The sequence below is a fragment of the Cyprinodon tularosa genome, unplaced genomic scaffold, assembly GCF_016077235.1.
Source record: "Cyprinodon tularosa strain WSP-4 unplaced genomic scaffold, ASM1607723v1 ctg691, whole genome shotgun sequence".
NCBI lineage: Eukaryota > Metazoa > Chordata > Actinopteri > Cyprinodontiformes > Cyprinodontidae > Cyprinodon > Cyprinodon tularosa.
Window position 1 is genome coordinate 584,503 of NW_024039442.1, and position 14,329 is coordinate 598,831.

The 14,329-nt window shown below is 36.6% G+C and overlaps 1 long non-coding RNA gene across 4 annotated transcripts in view; it reads left to right on the plus strand.

The window, feature by feature from the left end:
- The window catches only part of LOC119771861, an 88,349-nt gene that overhangs the window by 63,050 nt on the left and 10,970 nt on the right, over window positions 1–14,329 (plus strand). The window lies entirely within an intron of this gene.

Here is a 14,329-nt window from a genome sequence, read left to right on the forward strand (position 1 = left end):
AAATTGTTGAATTAGCGAATTCTTTCCTCTAAATATTAGGATAGTCTGCCTATTTTAATATGAAAGAGTCCTAACTTTGCTGTACTTGCAGACATTCAGACTATATTCTTCTGGGTGTACTCTGGAAGTCAGTACATGTAATTTACAGATTTTTAGGAGTAACCAGTCCTTAAACATTCACATAAAGAAGAGTAAAGTAGTTTTCCCTACTCAAACTAAGGAACAAATTAGCTGAAATAAAGCAATAAAGGACCTATTTTTCCCAGTACAGTTCTATCTCATCTACTCACCCCTCCTCCTCCCCTTTCCCTCTCCCTGATGTGTATCCCATCTGCTTTGGGGACCTCTCCCCAGCATGCAGGAGCAGGATAAGCACACCATTTCCCTGTCAATACTTTGCTATTAGCCTCCGCAGATCCATATATCACTGGGCTGTAGGCTATGAATGGTGTAGGGTGTTCTTGTTATCTGAATGGCCAAGGCTGAGGGTCTCCTGTCTGCCCTGCTCTTTGATTTATCCAGCCAGTGGGTTAATGAGAAATGGAGGCTGGACCTTCACTCTTACCCTTAGGGGAAAAAAGCATGAGGACATAAATGTATGGACAGAGGGACAAAGGACAGCATGGCATGTCCTAAAATTCATGAATTATTCCAGTTTCCCAAGCAGTTATGGCTTGTTGATAATACAAGTAGAGTGAGTGTGTGAACCTTTTACAGTTTCCTGGTTTTCTGCAAGAATTAGTGAGAAAACATGATCTCCAACCCAACTTGTTCAATGACCTAAAAGAACAAAACTAATACATTTAAAGGCTATTAAACACATCCAACAATAAATTGTACCATTGTCTAGTGAATGGCATTGAAATGAATAACTAAAATGCTTCTTCAATTTGACCATATATGGAGGACAGCTAACTAATACTGCTCTTTGGGTGTGATTGCAAAGAAATGTAAAATATTAAATTAGTAACGGATTTATGTGATCTTTAAACCTCATTGCCTAGCTTAACCCCTGTCAACCCCTGACATTTTTCTGTATAACCACTAAAAAAAAAAAAAGGCATATTCGCACCAAATGAGCGAATTTGCCTTCCTGATCTTCCTGAAGTTCATTGATGTTGACAGAACTCGTATTTGACTTCAGACAATTTATCACTTATGAAGGCATCCTTAAATTAGTAAGCAGGCTATCATACTATTCAGATCATCATTAGATCATCATTGTCAACTTAGATGGGTAGATATGACTGAAAAAAAAGATTGTAGCGTGTTTTCCTTCATTAATTGTTACAGATTTTAGTGCATTTAAACTTGAAGTAAAAGTGTTCCAAATTTAAAGGTATTGTGGAGTATTTTGGGGAGTTTTTAAAAGTCCCGCCTTCTCCACTTAAAAAAAAAATGCTTGTGCAAGAGCCTTCATGAGCCCATTTCTCCTTGCGCATGCTCTGTTTAAAAAGTTACTGTTCTCATAGCTCATACAAGCTTACTGTGCCCGAACATCCGCCCTAACCCTTAAATTCATCAATCACTATATAGAGCGGGGACTTTAGAGTACTTTATAGCAAACTCAGTTAACTGACCATTCAGACAGATAATCACCGCTTTTTGCTGTGGTGGTCACGCAACTCCTCCTCGACTGCGCAGTGCCTGCGCCATCTTTGTTATTAAACGCTACCCGACAGTGGTGAGTCTGCAAATCCCATAATGCTTTGCGAGGAGATCTTTCTGCGCAATGCATTTAGGGATATATCTGCATCTTCTGAGTCCTTTCTTTTCATCTCACAAACTCACACACTTTTTCTCTTACGACCCTTGACCATTTTCAAAGAACGGTGGTGAGAAAGGTGAGCTTTAATGACTGTCTGAAACCGTAGCTTGCCACAGATATATGCCTGAAAGTGCACATGAGCATAAAAAGATAGCTAACGGGACGGGCCTTATGTAAACATATATCACCAGAATGCTTGACAATTAGGAGGACCACTTATTTAGATGATCCACCTGGAAATAAAAGATCATTCTCTATACAGTAGCAGCCATTCAAAATGGCCCTTCTCAGTCAAAAGCCAGTCGAATGGCAGCAAAATCCCCTCCAACTTCCACTGTATTTTTTTTTATGTGACTCCACCCTTTCACTGAATTACAGGGTCTGACCAGGAGCAGACGCTTCTCGTTAGATCTTAATGTCCACAAATAATGACAGAAATATTATTTTAGTACAAAGACTGATGTTTATAAAGTAATTGTAGGGGAGCAGCCAAGGACCAGCTAAGGGCCCATAAAGGAAAGTGGAGAAATTTTGAATGGCTACTTTTGTACTTTTAAACACCTTCACAGCAAGTTTGTCCCAAATCTACAAGAGCCTGTTTTACGGTTGCCCTTTTTAACCAGTCAATAGACTAATCCAATGTGACTAGGCCTCTCTAACCTTAAAGAGATCATAAGAGATGAATGTTTGAAATGAAAATATGCTTTTGAGTTTTTGTACTTTGACCAAAGCAACGAGTAGTTTAAGAATGCAATCCTCTTCTTTGGTTACGCCCTTGGTTTTATTTGTCTGCACTACTTCAAGCGGCAAAGTGAAGATACACTTTTTTGAAGCCATCACTGCTTTTCATTTAACTAAATTTAGTATATGAGCTTAGAAATGAGAGGTGTACCAAAGCTTAAGTAAAGATCTCATTTTATGTCCTATCAACTGGTAGTTTACTCTAGTAGAGATAACCTACAGTCCACTTTAAGAAAACAGTAAATATATTGTATTTAGTAAATGTCATTGTAAGAAGTCACATACTTGAAATTATAATAAAGTTGAAGAAAGGCTAATTAGCTGCAATTTAAAAGCATATTATCGCACTACTGTACAACTGGATTCTCATGAAAGTTGTTAGCATATCAGCTTACGCTTTGTATATTTATTTACAGTCATACACAAAATGTGACATAAGTAGAGTAAATAATGATGAAACAGTTCTGTGTTGCTTTTCAGCACTTCAATACATCAGTGATTTACAATGCCTGTTACTTCAATGAGTTGTGACCTGCAGATATTTGGCCCCAATCCAAGAAGAAACTGTCTAATGAGCAACTGTGTCAGTGTTTCTAACAAGTCGCTCTCAGCAGTCTGTCTCTGCTTTTTGCAGTCAATGTGCATGTGTTTGCACCGCTAATTCTTAGTGTTGCTCACATCCAAGCACAACAGGGGAAGACAAACCACTGCCGGATAAATGTCCTACTTAACTGTTACACTGTAGTGTACTTCAGCAAGTATTCCCTCCTCCCCTTGTCTCTTTTTTAAACACACAAAAACACCTTCCTTTAAAATATCTAACATATGGTTGCATGCTGCTAGCTTGTGTCCCAAGGCCAGTTTCCCAGCTGGTTCTCTGAACGGGGGGGAAACAAGAAAAAAACAGAACAGCGACATGTTGAAAACAAATGAAAGGAAACACATAAAGATAAAGAAAGAGGATGAAGAAATAGAGAAACACATAATGAACAAATTTAATAAAGAAAAGTAGGTGAATTGTTTATGTGCATCCAATTCATTCGCAGATCATGCATCAAAGGGTTCGGACTGTTAAGTACCTGATAATTAGTTTGCCTTCAAGGCATCAGCCATTATGGTTCTTCAGCAACTAAATAGGCTCTGTTGGGGTTGACAGATTTTCTGTGTAGTTTTTACACAGATTGAACAACATGCTGGAAGGAAAACAAAGGAATATGGAACTGAAATTATAAAATGTGTTTGGAACTAAGACCGTTTTCTTTTAAAAAACTGGATCACTGTGTTGCTCCCTAAACCTCTATATTCATGTATTTAGATACACTGTGAGGGTATGGATTATTGTGTTAGTTTTCATTTTACACTTTATATGTTCATGTTTTCTGGATGTTGTCTTTCTGATCGTTTCACCAAATTTGCAGTAAGATTTAAACTGACTTTAGATTTAACAAAATTTGAACAAAACTATACAAAACCTTAATTTAAACAGCTGTGCAGTGTTGTTTTTTACTAAGTAGCAAGATAAAACACTTGTGTTTAAAGGTGTCTCTCAATAAAATAGAAAATTATCAGAGAGCAAATTTCTTTTAACAATTAGATTTAAAAAGTGACACATGCATTCATTCATTTAAAGCAATGACATATTTCAAACAGTTATTTCTCTAAATTTTGATGACACTGGCTTACAGCTAACAAATACGACAAAAAAGCCCACTCTTAAAAATATTCCCAATATATAGCTATGTATAAAAAGACATTATGCCAAAAAGATTTAACTTTCCATTATAACTAAATTTGAAGTTATAAAGGACAACTAAGTGGAAGAAAAAAAGTTGACAAACTACAGGGATAAACAAGGCACTAAAAAGGTTGTGTACTAAAGGACATTAAAGAGTTTGTGGCTGAAGTCAAAGCTTCAAGAACTATCATACTTGATGGGCATTGGTTAGATCTTTGCCTTTCCTTGTATTAAGAGACTGTAAATAGAATATAACATCTTATTTGCCTGGGTGGAGGAGGAAAGGGGTTGGTCATTGGCTGTTAAATTAATGTAAAGATCTTACTGTCTGAAATTAAAGTGGAGATGCACAGAATCCATACTGATTGAAGTCCAGTGTTAATCTTCCACAGTATGTGATGTTTTGGGGCCCCATGTCATTTGCTGATTTTGATCCACCAATTCCTTTCAAGTATAAAGTCAGCAGAGCCTTTTAGCTGATTTTAAATTTAAGACCCCTTAATGCTTTCCTCTGCAAGCAATATGGAGGTGCTAATTTCAGCAAGTCTTTGCACCTACTGTCTCCATCAAAAGTACCAATGGTATAATCTATTAATTTTATTTCTATCCCATCAGTTCAAGACCTCATCTTAAGAATGTTTACTGTACAGTGATATTTCGTTTGAGTCTTTCAGACAGATGGGTTTACAGTTTTCTATCTAGGGAAACTTAACTGATTTCTGGCATCACTCCTCCTGGATGAGCATGTGGCGACAGCAGATATTTGCTTGCATTTTGTTGTTGACCCTGGAGGAATCACTCACACCATGTATGCATACATTAGTAGTGGAGAGGAAAGACTCCCTTTTAACAAGAAGTAACCACCAGCACTACCAGGCTCATTGTGAGCAGAATTTTGCCAAAGCACGAGTATTGGTTCAAGGAGATAGAAGAAACACAAAGGGAACATAGAATCACTTTCTAAAATATTTTTTGTGTTAGAAAAGTTCATCGTAAATTAGCTTCACAGATGCTTCTGTCTAGGAAAGACGCAGTAGAGCAGATCAAATATGAGCTGGTTTTCATGCCATGAGCCCATAGCTATGACTAGCAGGTATCAGACATAATGTGAGTTGCTGATGGCAGCAGCCCAGCTGATGACCATCTCCAGGATGATGCCACAGTCAAACAAGAACCAGGTTGGCCACAATGACAGGAAAAAGGAGAGAGAATATAAAGTTAGAAGTGGAACTAACAAATACTCTAGAGTTGGAGAGTAGAAGTATAATGAAATGTTGAAAAGTGGTACCTATGTCCTCCAGCAACCTAAGTCTATAGCAGCATAACTATAGAGATAGCTCAGGGTAACATAATCCCCTCTGTGTTAATAATTATAATCCTCAATGTTCAGTTTGCTGACTGGTCACTGTTCTTTACTGGCCAGCAAACTCTCCTCAACTTCAAAAAGAATCTATAGGTTGTTGTCAGAAGAATGATGAGAGACACCAGGTGCAACAATCAAAAGTAACAATTAAAAGGTAACCTGGCTTTACTTTATACTTCAGCAGTGCAACAGCCTGATTGACTCAACATCATGCTATTTATGTAGTAATTCATTCAAAAAGACCTATAACCTCAATATTGGGTTCACATAAATAGCAGTGCATTTACATACTGTTTTAATAGGCTAAGAATTCAATTTTCATTTGCTGTAAGCTAATATTATCAAAGATAACAAAAACAAAGTTTATCTTTCTTGAATTAGATTTTGTAAAAAGATTAACTTTTTGATCATGCTGTATATAGTCACTGAAATGCAATAGAAGATTTATTCTTATTACAAACATTTTTAATCTATAGTTAATATAATTTCACTTTATTGTTCTAACACTGGAGAAATTTACCTCTACATTTAACCCATACCCTTGGGGAGCAGTGGGCTGCCATTGTGTGGCACCCTTGGAGCAGCGTGGGGTTAACGGTCTTGCTCAGGGACCCACACTGCAAAAACATTCTAAAAATGAGTAAAAATGTCTTAAATTAAGTGTAATTACCCTTAATTTGAGTAGATAAATAAGATGATTTGCCAATGGAATGAGTATTTTTACTCTTTAAATAAGATAATTAGATAATAAGCACTTGAAATAAGACAATGCAATTGTATTTTCTTATTTTAAATGTAAATTGTCTTGTTCCATTGGCAAAATATCTCTTTTATCTCCTCAATTCAAGAACAAATGCGCTAATTTTAAGAAGAAATTGCTTATCTAGATTTTGTTTTTTCCAGTGCATGGTGGAGGCTGTGGGGATCGAAACGGGTAATTGCGACCTTCTCAGAGTACAAGCATGCTGCTCTAAACACTAGGCCATTATTTATTTGTTTTGTTTTCTTGTAAGTTCCAAGAAGGCATTTCCTTGTCTAATCAGTCATACATTTTTTATTCAAACTGAGTCACATCTGGCCACTGACTGCAGATAATTCTTCCTCATAACTTAACACACTAGGAAAAATCTAAATTTGCATAAGTTCTTTTTTCTCAAAATAAGTGCATTTGTTCTTGGTTTGAGGAGGTAAAAGAGACATTTTGCCAATCGAACGAGACAATTTACACTTAAAATAAGAAAAAACAATTGCATTGTCTTATTTCAAGTGCATGTTATCCAATTATCTTGTTTTAAGAGTAAAAATACTCATTCAACTGGCAAACTGTCTCATTTACCTACTCATATTAAGGATAAATACACTTAATTTGAGAAAATTTTTACTTATTTCTAGGTCGTTTTTCCAGTGCAGGTCCCCGCACCAAATAATCTGGACTATTTTTTCTACTGATTAGATTTTTAAGATCATAGAGATTTCTAGTATTGATCCCAGCAAAAAGAAAAAGCACACCTTATATAAAGATGCTAATTGAATACTTTCAACTGAGGCGAGCATCTCACCCAAAACACCCAAGGCAAGCATAATTACTTCCCAGCAACCTTACAGAATTAGATTATATTGTAATTTGACACATCTGGGAGCTGAAAAAAAAATCAATTTCACACATTGATGCTAATAACTCAACAGCCCTGCAGACATCATCATTACTGCTGCCCTACATAGCATTTTAACAAACAGAACCTTGCAAGTCTGTGTTGCCTTCTGCCTTGAAAGAGTTAAGATGTACCTCTACCTCAACATTCATCATGTTTCTCAGTAACCAGATCATAGCTTCAATCGCATGGAAGATGAGATAGCAGTCTATTAATCTCCCATATTAAGCAGATCCATTTACAAAAGCAAACGGCCCAGAGAGGCCATCCTTTTCACTTGTTGTCTCTAAATCTGATTAGCAAGTATAACGACATGTTGCTGAGGGTCACAGGAGATATAGATTGGCTCTTCCTGCATCTCCACCCTCTCTGTCTGTGGCACTCATGGAATGAACAATTTCATTTTCAAGAACTCTTGGGGATTCCTGTTGTAGACACCTTGTACAATGAACAGGCATAATAATAGGGTGTGGGGTTCATTTGGGGTATTGTTATTTGTGAAAAAAAAGCTGTGTGTGCATTCTTATTAAGATATTAACTTACACATTTAGACAGGTATAAAGAGAATTACTGAGCCTTTAAAAAGAATTTAAGAGAGCCCAGAAGATAATGCCTAGATAAATTTACAATTACAAAACTCTTGTCTGCAACACCTTAAACACACTGGTTCTTTATAAGACATCATCTATATATCCAAAAATTATATATATATATATATATATATATATATATATATATATATATATATATATATATATATATATATATATATATATATATATATATATGTGTGTGTTATATCAAAGTTCAAGAAAAAGATTGCTTGTCCCCAAGATAAACAGCTTCTGGTTCAAAATGTGTATATCATGCCTAAACAAAACCAACAGATCTTTGAAAGATCCTGGCTGAATATGGTAATAAAATGCAATTTTTAAAGTTAAAACAAGTTTCATATGAAGGTAGACTGAAAAATCCCACAGAGATAAAGCACTCTTTTAAAGAAAATTTAACATAAAAGATTCCGTAAAAATTCAAAAAATATCCACTGTACTTGGTTTCCAAGATTTGAAGACGTTTCCAGGAAGCTTTCCAAATTCAAATGTCTGGATCCGCAGTGGGTTTGAGTCTTATATAGACAAAGCCTTGTATCGCTATAGAGTCTATATAAGACTCAAACTCACTGCGGTTCCAGACATTTGAATTGAGAAAGCTTCCTGGAGAGGTGGCGAAACGTCTTCAAATCTTGGAAACCAAGTCCAGTGGATATTTTTTGAATTTTTACGGAATGACTATGACCTGGATGACTGAGAACCTTCATCAGCAACATAAAAGATTGCAGTGTGCAAGTTCTCTCATCAACCAGGCATTAAATTTTGAAAACATGTCCTGCAGTCTGTCTGACTGAACTCTAGCGATAATAGTCAGTTTTACATTTGGAAGAAACCTGGGGAAGTTTTCACACACTAAAACTCCATCCCTGCAATATGGTAAGGGAGAGCCAAGATCATGTAAACTGTTCAAAACGTATGGCATTGTATGACAACATTTCTTAGTTTAAATAGACTTAGGGACAACAAAGTTTATTTTTTGGAAGGGCCATCTCAAAGCTCTGATCTCAGTCCTGTAGACCAAAGCTTTATGAGCAAAGGAGGCCATGACCTTGACTCATTTGTTCTGGGTTTGTCAGGAGGAATGGGCCAATTTTTGAAATGTGTGCTGCCTCATCTGCACAGTTCGAATGGAGGTCTAAATAAAGGAGTAAATTCCACCTGGTTAATCTAAATGCCTTCTGAAGAAGCCAAATATTTCTATTTCCCAGTTAATATAGTGGGATTTTTAGTTTTTTTTCTGTTAAACAAAGGTACACAAGGATTTTGCTTACACACCATGAGCTCTGTTAAGTTTACCTAAAAAAATACTACATTTACCCAACAGTCAAAATTTATTTGAGCTTTTTTCTATATATAAAACTCCAACCCATCAATATGTAAACACTAGAAAAATGATTATGTTAAAAGTATAATCAGCTGTTACAGAATGGTGACCTATCCAAGGTGTACCCCGCCTCTGGTCAATAGACTGCCAGAGATAGGCAGAATAAACGGGAGAAGATGGATGGATGGATGGATGGATGGATGGATGGATGGATGGATGGATGGATGGATGGATGGATGGATGGATGGATGGATGGATGGATGGATGGATGGATGGATGGATGGATGGATGGATGGATGGATGGATGGATGGTATAATCAGTATATTATTATATTATTATTAAGAGCAATAACAATAATAATTTTCTACTTTAATTAAACAAAGCTAAATATTTGTTTTTTTATTATTTTATTATTTTAATTTTACTCATGTAAAATGTCTTTGCTTATAGCCTCATTCTCTACTATGTATTTAAAATCAAAATAATCAATAGGTTGGATTCATAAACATGCCGATTATTAAGAAAAAACTTCCCTCACATAATTTCCAAGTTCTGTTTATCTGATTTTATTTTGAATAGTGACAAAAAATAAAAAATATAAACCTATATTCATTAAATGTTTATTATCTGAACAGTTCTTGTTTTCATATTACCCATTATGCTACCATAATATAATTTAAAAAGGTATTTCTTCTTAAAAACAAGGCGGTTAACATTTATGATTTTATAAAAGTTATTTTTTTTGGGTTTGGTGAGTCGTAACGATTTCCTCATGTAGAAGGCTGCATATCTGAGACTCTTTTAGAGGTCAGAGTAAAGTAAATATAATACTGAGGAATACAAAGATGATGTCATTGGGCTTTTTATAGCCTTTGCACTTCAATACATTCTGGAGGAGAGTTTGCTGTAGTGTTCTGGTAGATATCCGGTTTCGCTCTGTGACTTGGCTGGGACAATGAGGAGGAGGAGGAAGATCAGGTTCCAGCTGGGAGCAGCGAGCATGGAGACAGATCTATTTACTTGGGGAAGATAATTGATTGGGAGGAAAGGTGGTGAGGAGAGAAAGGAAGACGAGTAGTGGAGGAGGCGAAGAGAGGTGGGTCGGGATGGTATTGATCATGTGACTTCTCCTGCCATAACCTCCAATACGCCTCTGTGCTTTTATTGCACCTTGGTGCCAAATAAGATTGTTTCTTGTAAAAACAGGACAGAAAAACAACATGAGCTCAATGAATCGTTAATAGTGAGGTTTGGCCATTAAGATCAATTTTTTGCCTTTTTCATTACCATTTTGGCCTCCTCAAAGGTTATATCACACAACATCTCTGTACTAACAGAACCTGTCAATAATATCTATATCTAAATTCCTTTTAATGTAGAAATGGCAAAAACAGCTTTCCCCTTGGGGTGAATACCTACACTATACATGTGACAGCTCCTTGTTTACCTTGTTTTATCATTTACCTTTTACATTGGCTTTTAAACAATGCTTTCCCCTTTGTCCACTCATCTAGGAGCATACAATACTATGACACATAAAAGCAAAGAAACACAAGCACCATCATGTGCATTGTGCCTATCGGTAGTAAGTAAGAAGGAAAAGAGAGTGCTTTCTGCATCCCATCCACTTTGTGTTAGATAGGGCACATTAATTATTTAACAGTAGAATTTCAAGCTATTATTACAGAAAAACTGTGTGCTCCATCTGGACACTTTCTTGATGCCTTTATGTCAAATGCACACCTTGGCCTACTGTTAATGCCAGGCCACAGTCAGGCCTACCTGATACAACAAAGTGGTCTCTAATAGGTCAACTCAATGTGAAACCAAGTGGCTGTGACGCAGGTTAATCATATAAGACAGTGTTTCTGAAAAACCCAGCTTAAAGACTCAATCTTTGCTCTTTATGCTATATTCTTCTTTGTGTCTGTTGAGATTTAAGCTTAAAGGAAAACTGAGTGTCTTTTAGGTGGAGGAGGAAAGTATGGAGGTGAGGGGGGGGTGGGAGTGGTTTTGAAGAATTTGTTTGCCTTTTCATTTTCAGTTCTCCTGTCCTCACCTCCAGTCCATCCCACCTAGATGGATATTTCTCTGTTATTCACTCGGAGGTTATGGTTTTAGATTGAGGGCAAAGCCTTGGTGACGACTGTTTGTTTTGAAGGAATACAATGTCACTACAGCTGTAGAAGGACTAGGATTGTTTGCCGAGTTAATGGTAGTTTGATGATGTCATTCTCAGTGACCTGAAGAGGAATTGACCCCTGTTGTGTGAGTGTTTCTTAAATGCCACCCTGCACAATTATGGTTGGAGTGTCCCTGGGCTGTTGTATGTAGGGTTTGTTTTATCTGAGACAGACTCACTCACATAAACACACATCATATACACACTTACAGGTTGCTGCGCTGAAGCATACCTCTACCTCTTGTGCAAACGTGTTTGTTGAATGTCAGCAGAAATTTTGTTCCTTTTGTTGAATATGAAATAATTTATTCATCAGGAGTGACTTGATGCAGTTCAGCCTCAACATCCTAAAGATTTTTCCAGGTATTGACACTTCTAGATGAATTCATTTCTTATAAACTGGAAAAAGAAGAATGCATTAACACATGCTGGCCTACAAATAGAAAAAACGGATTTAGCACACGTGTTGAGGAAGTATTAATGAGAGAACAAATTGCCTTTTCCAGTTGCTAATCTTAGTCATGCTCATCACTCTTTGAAGCAGATCATTTAAAACCTTTCCTAATGAATGATTGCATTAACTTCTAATAATTTAATTCTATGCTGCTGATTTATTATGAGAGAAAAAAAAACATCTGAAACATTATGAAGAGTTTAAGACAAAAGGAAGAAAAGGGGAAAAGCAGAGAGAGCAATTCTCCTGAGGGATGTATAATTCATGCTCCCAGCCATAAGAGAGATTGTTTTGGGTGTCTGTGAATAGTATTTCATGCTACAGGATGATCACTATGTGTTTGCTGAATCTCTTTCTCATTGTCTGTACGATTTAGACAGCTGAGTTGGTGGGTTCAGTTTTAAGGCTTAAAGGCTGTCATGGACTTATCCATTCCATCTTATGGTAAAACAAGCTGACTTCTCCTGTGTGGATACTGCACCACTTTACCAAACACACACACAAATATACTGCCTTTACCAGGTGCAGATCAAGTTATGGAAGAGACTTTTATCTTTTAGGGATGTCATCAAACTCATTATATGTTTTATAATTTGGTTGTGATCTTAAAACATATGAATCTAACTAAAAGCATTAGAGCCGTGTTGGTTAGCAGTCATGGATTAAGGAATAAATAAAACTAAAATGAATAAATGTTTTATATCAAAATGTTTTTTCTCTAACAAAAAAAAAATAAAATTAACATATAATGGGCACTTTGTGGTTCTGGAACATATCCTTTTATATCAGTACTATTTTTTGATAAACATGAGCTACACACTGTGATATTAACAGTAAAGGGGGAGATTTACCCTTATTTTTTTTTGTTTGGTTGTTTTATTTTCATGTAATCCATTTTGTTTTTTCTAAAGCTTCCTGTCTTTGGGTTGGAGGTTTTCTTTAAGGTTTGGGTCTAAATAGGGTTAAGCCACTGGTCAGTAGTCCAGCTGTAACCAGAGCCTGACCCATATTTTGGAAAAACATCTAAACATGCCTCCAAATGAGTTTCAGATTATGCTTATGTTGCCTCTTATCGGCTAAATAACCTACTAAAGATGCAAAAATAAAAGAGTCATAAATATCTGTCAGGGCGTTTTTTAAACTCATCAGTTCTTTGTTTGCAGAGCAGGTGACAGAGAAAAGACAGAATACTATCTTACTCTGAAGAAGACAACCATCTTACCGAGATGAAGCCAGTAATTTATGTTTTTATTCATTCAATAATTAGGATATTTTTTCTGTACCATAATTCTTTTATATATTTTATTATATTTGAGTTTTTTTTTTCAAAGCAGGTATTTTCTGGATGTTTTATGTAAAGAACAAACAGTGAAGTATTCACTGCATCATAAATTATACAAAAAGAGGATTCCCGTGCGTGTGCAATGGCTTTGTTCACAGTTTGTGTCACATCAGTGCATGTTTAACTAGGCAAAACAAAAGCTGCTCAATATTTTAGTGCGCAGAGGCTCACAGAGTGAGGAGACGTTGCTGCGCGGCTGTTCTGTCTCCTCTTGTCTTGTCCCTCCCGTCTGGTGTCCTGCCTTCTCAGGTTTGCAGAAAAACACAGGCTAATTTACTAGTACTTCAGTCAAGCATTTCCATCTCATAATTTTTGTACAACAAAGCCAAGAACATTAGACTCTGATGTGTTTTATCCTTCTCTAAATAAAGGAATAAAAATTAATTTTAAAAAGACTAAAACCCCACATAGGAAAATGTTGATACTCATAAAAAGGTAGTTAAGACATGATAAAAGGACAAATTGATCAAATGGACTGATAGAATATTTGTTGAGTTTAATTACAACTCATATTAAAAACAATGTTATCATTTGAAAGGCACTTTCTGCTCATCAGAGGAAACCCCCTAATGCCACTGCCTTTTGTCTTGTTCTTGCCATGACATTAAATGGTCAATGTAGACATTAAATGAAAGTGGCTCTAAAGCCTTGAGGAACTTCAAATATGATCTTTGTTTCTTTTGATTTATGTAATGTAAATCTCTTTATTGTCCCACCACGGGGAAATTCACTCTGCATTTAACCCATCCCCTCCAATGGGTGGCAGTCAGCTGCCATTGTGTGGTGCCCGGGCAGCTGTGTGGGGCTAAGGGTTTTGCTCAGGAACCTAGAGTGAAGGCTTTGGGGATCAAATCGAGTGCTTGCAACCTTCTCAGAGCACAGGTCCACTGCTCTAGCCACTAGGCCAACACTCCCCCATGTTTACTGTTTTATACTTGACATAAAGTTTCAACATTTGCTGTTTTAGGTTTGATTTTTTGTTGTTTTTACAGCACTCGTGGCTTGTTTTTTCGACATTAGCCTGATAGGAAAGGGGCCATGAGAGAGAGGGGACCACAGGTCGGATTCGAACCCAGGTCTGCCGCGTCGAGGACTAAGACCTCCGTACATGGGTCATGCACGCTAACAACTGCCCCACCTGCATGTCCAGTTAGAC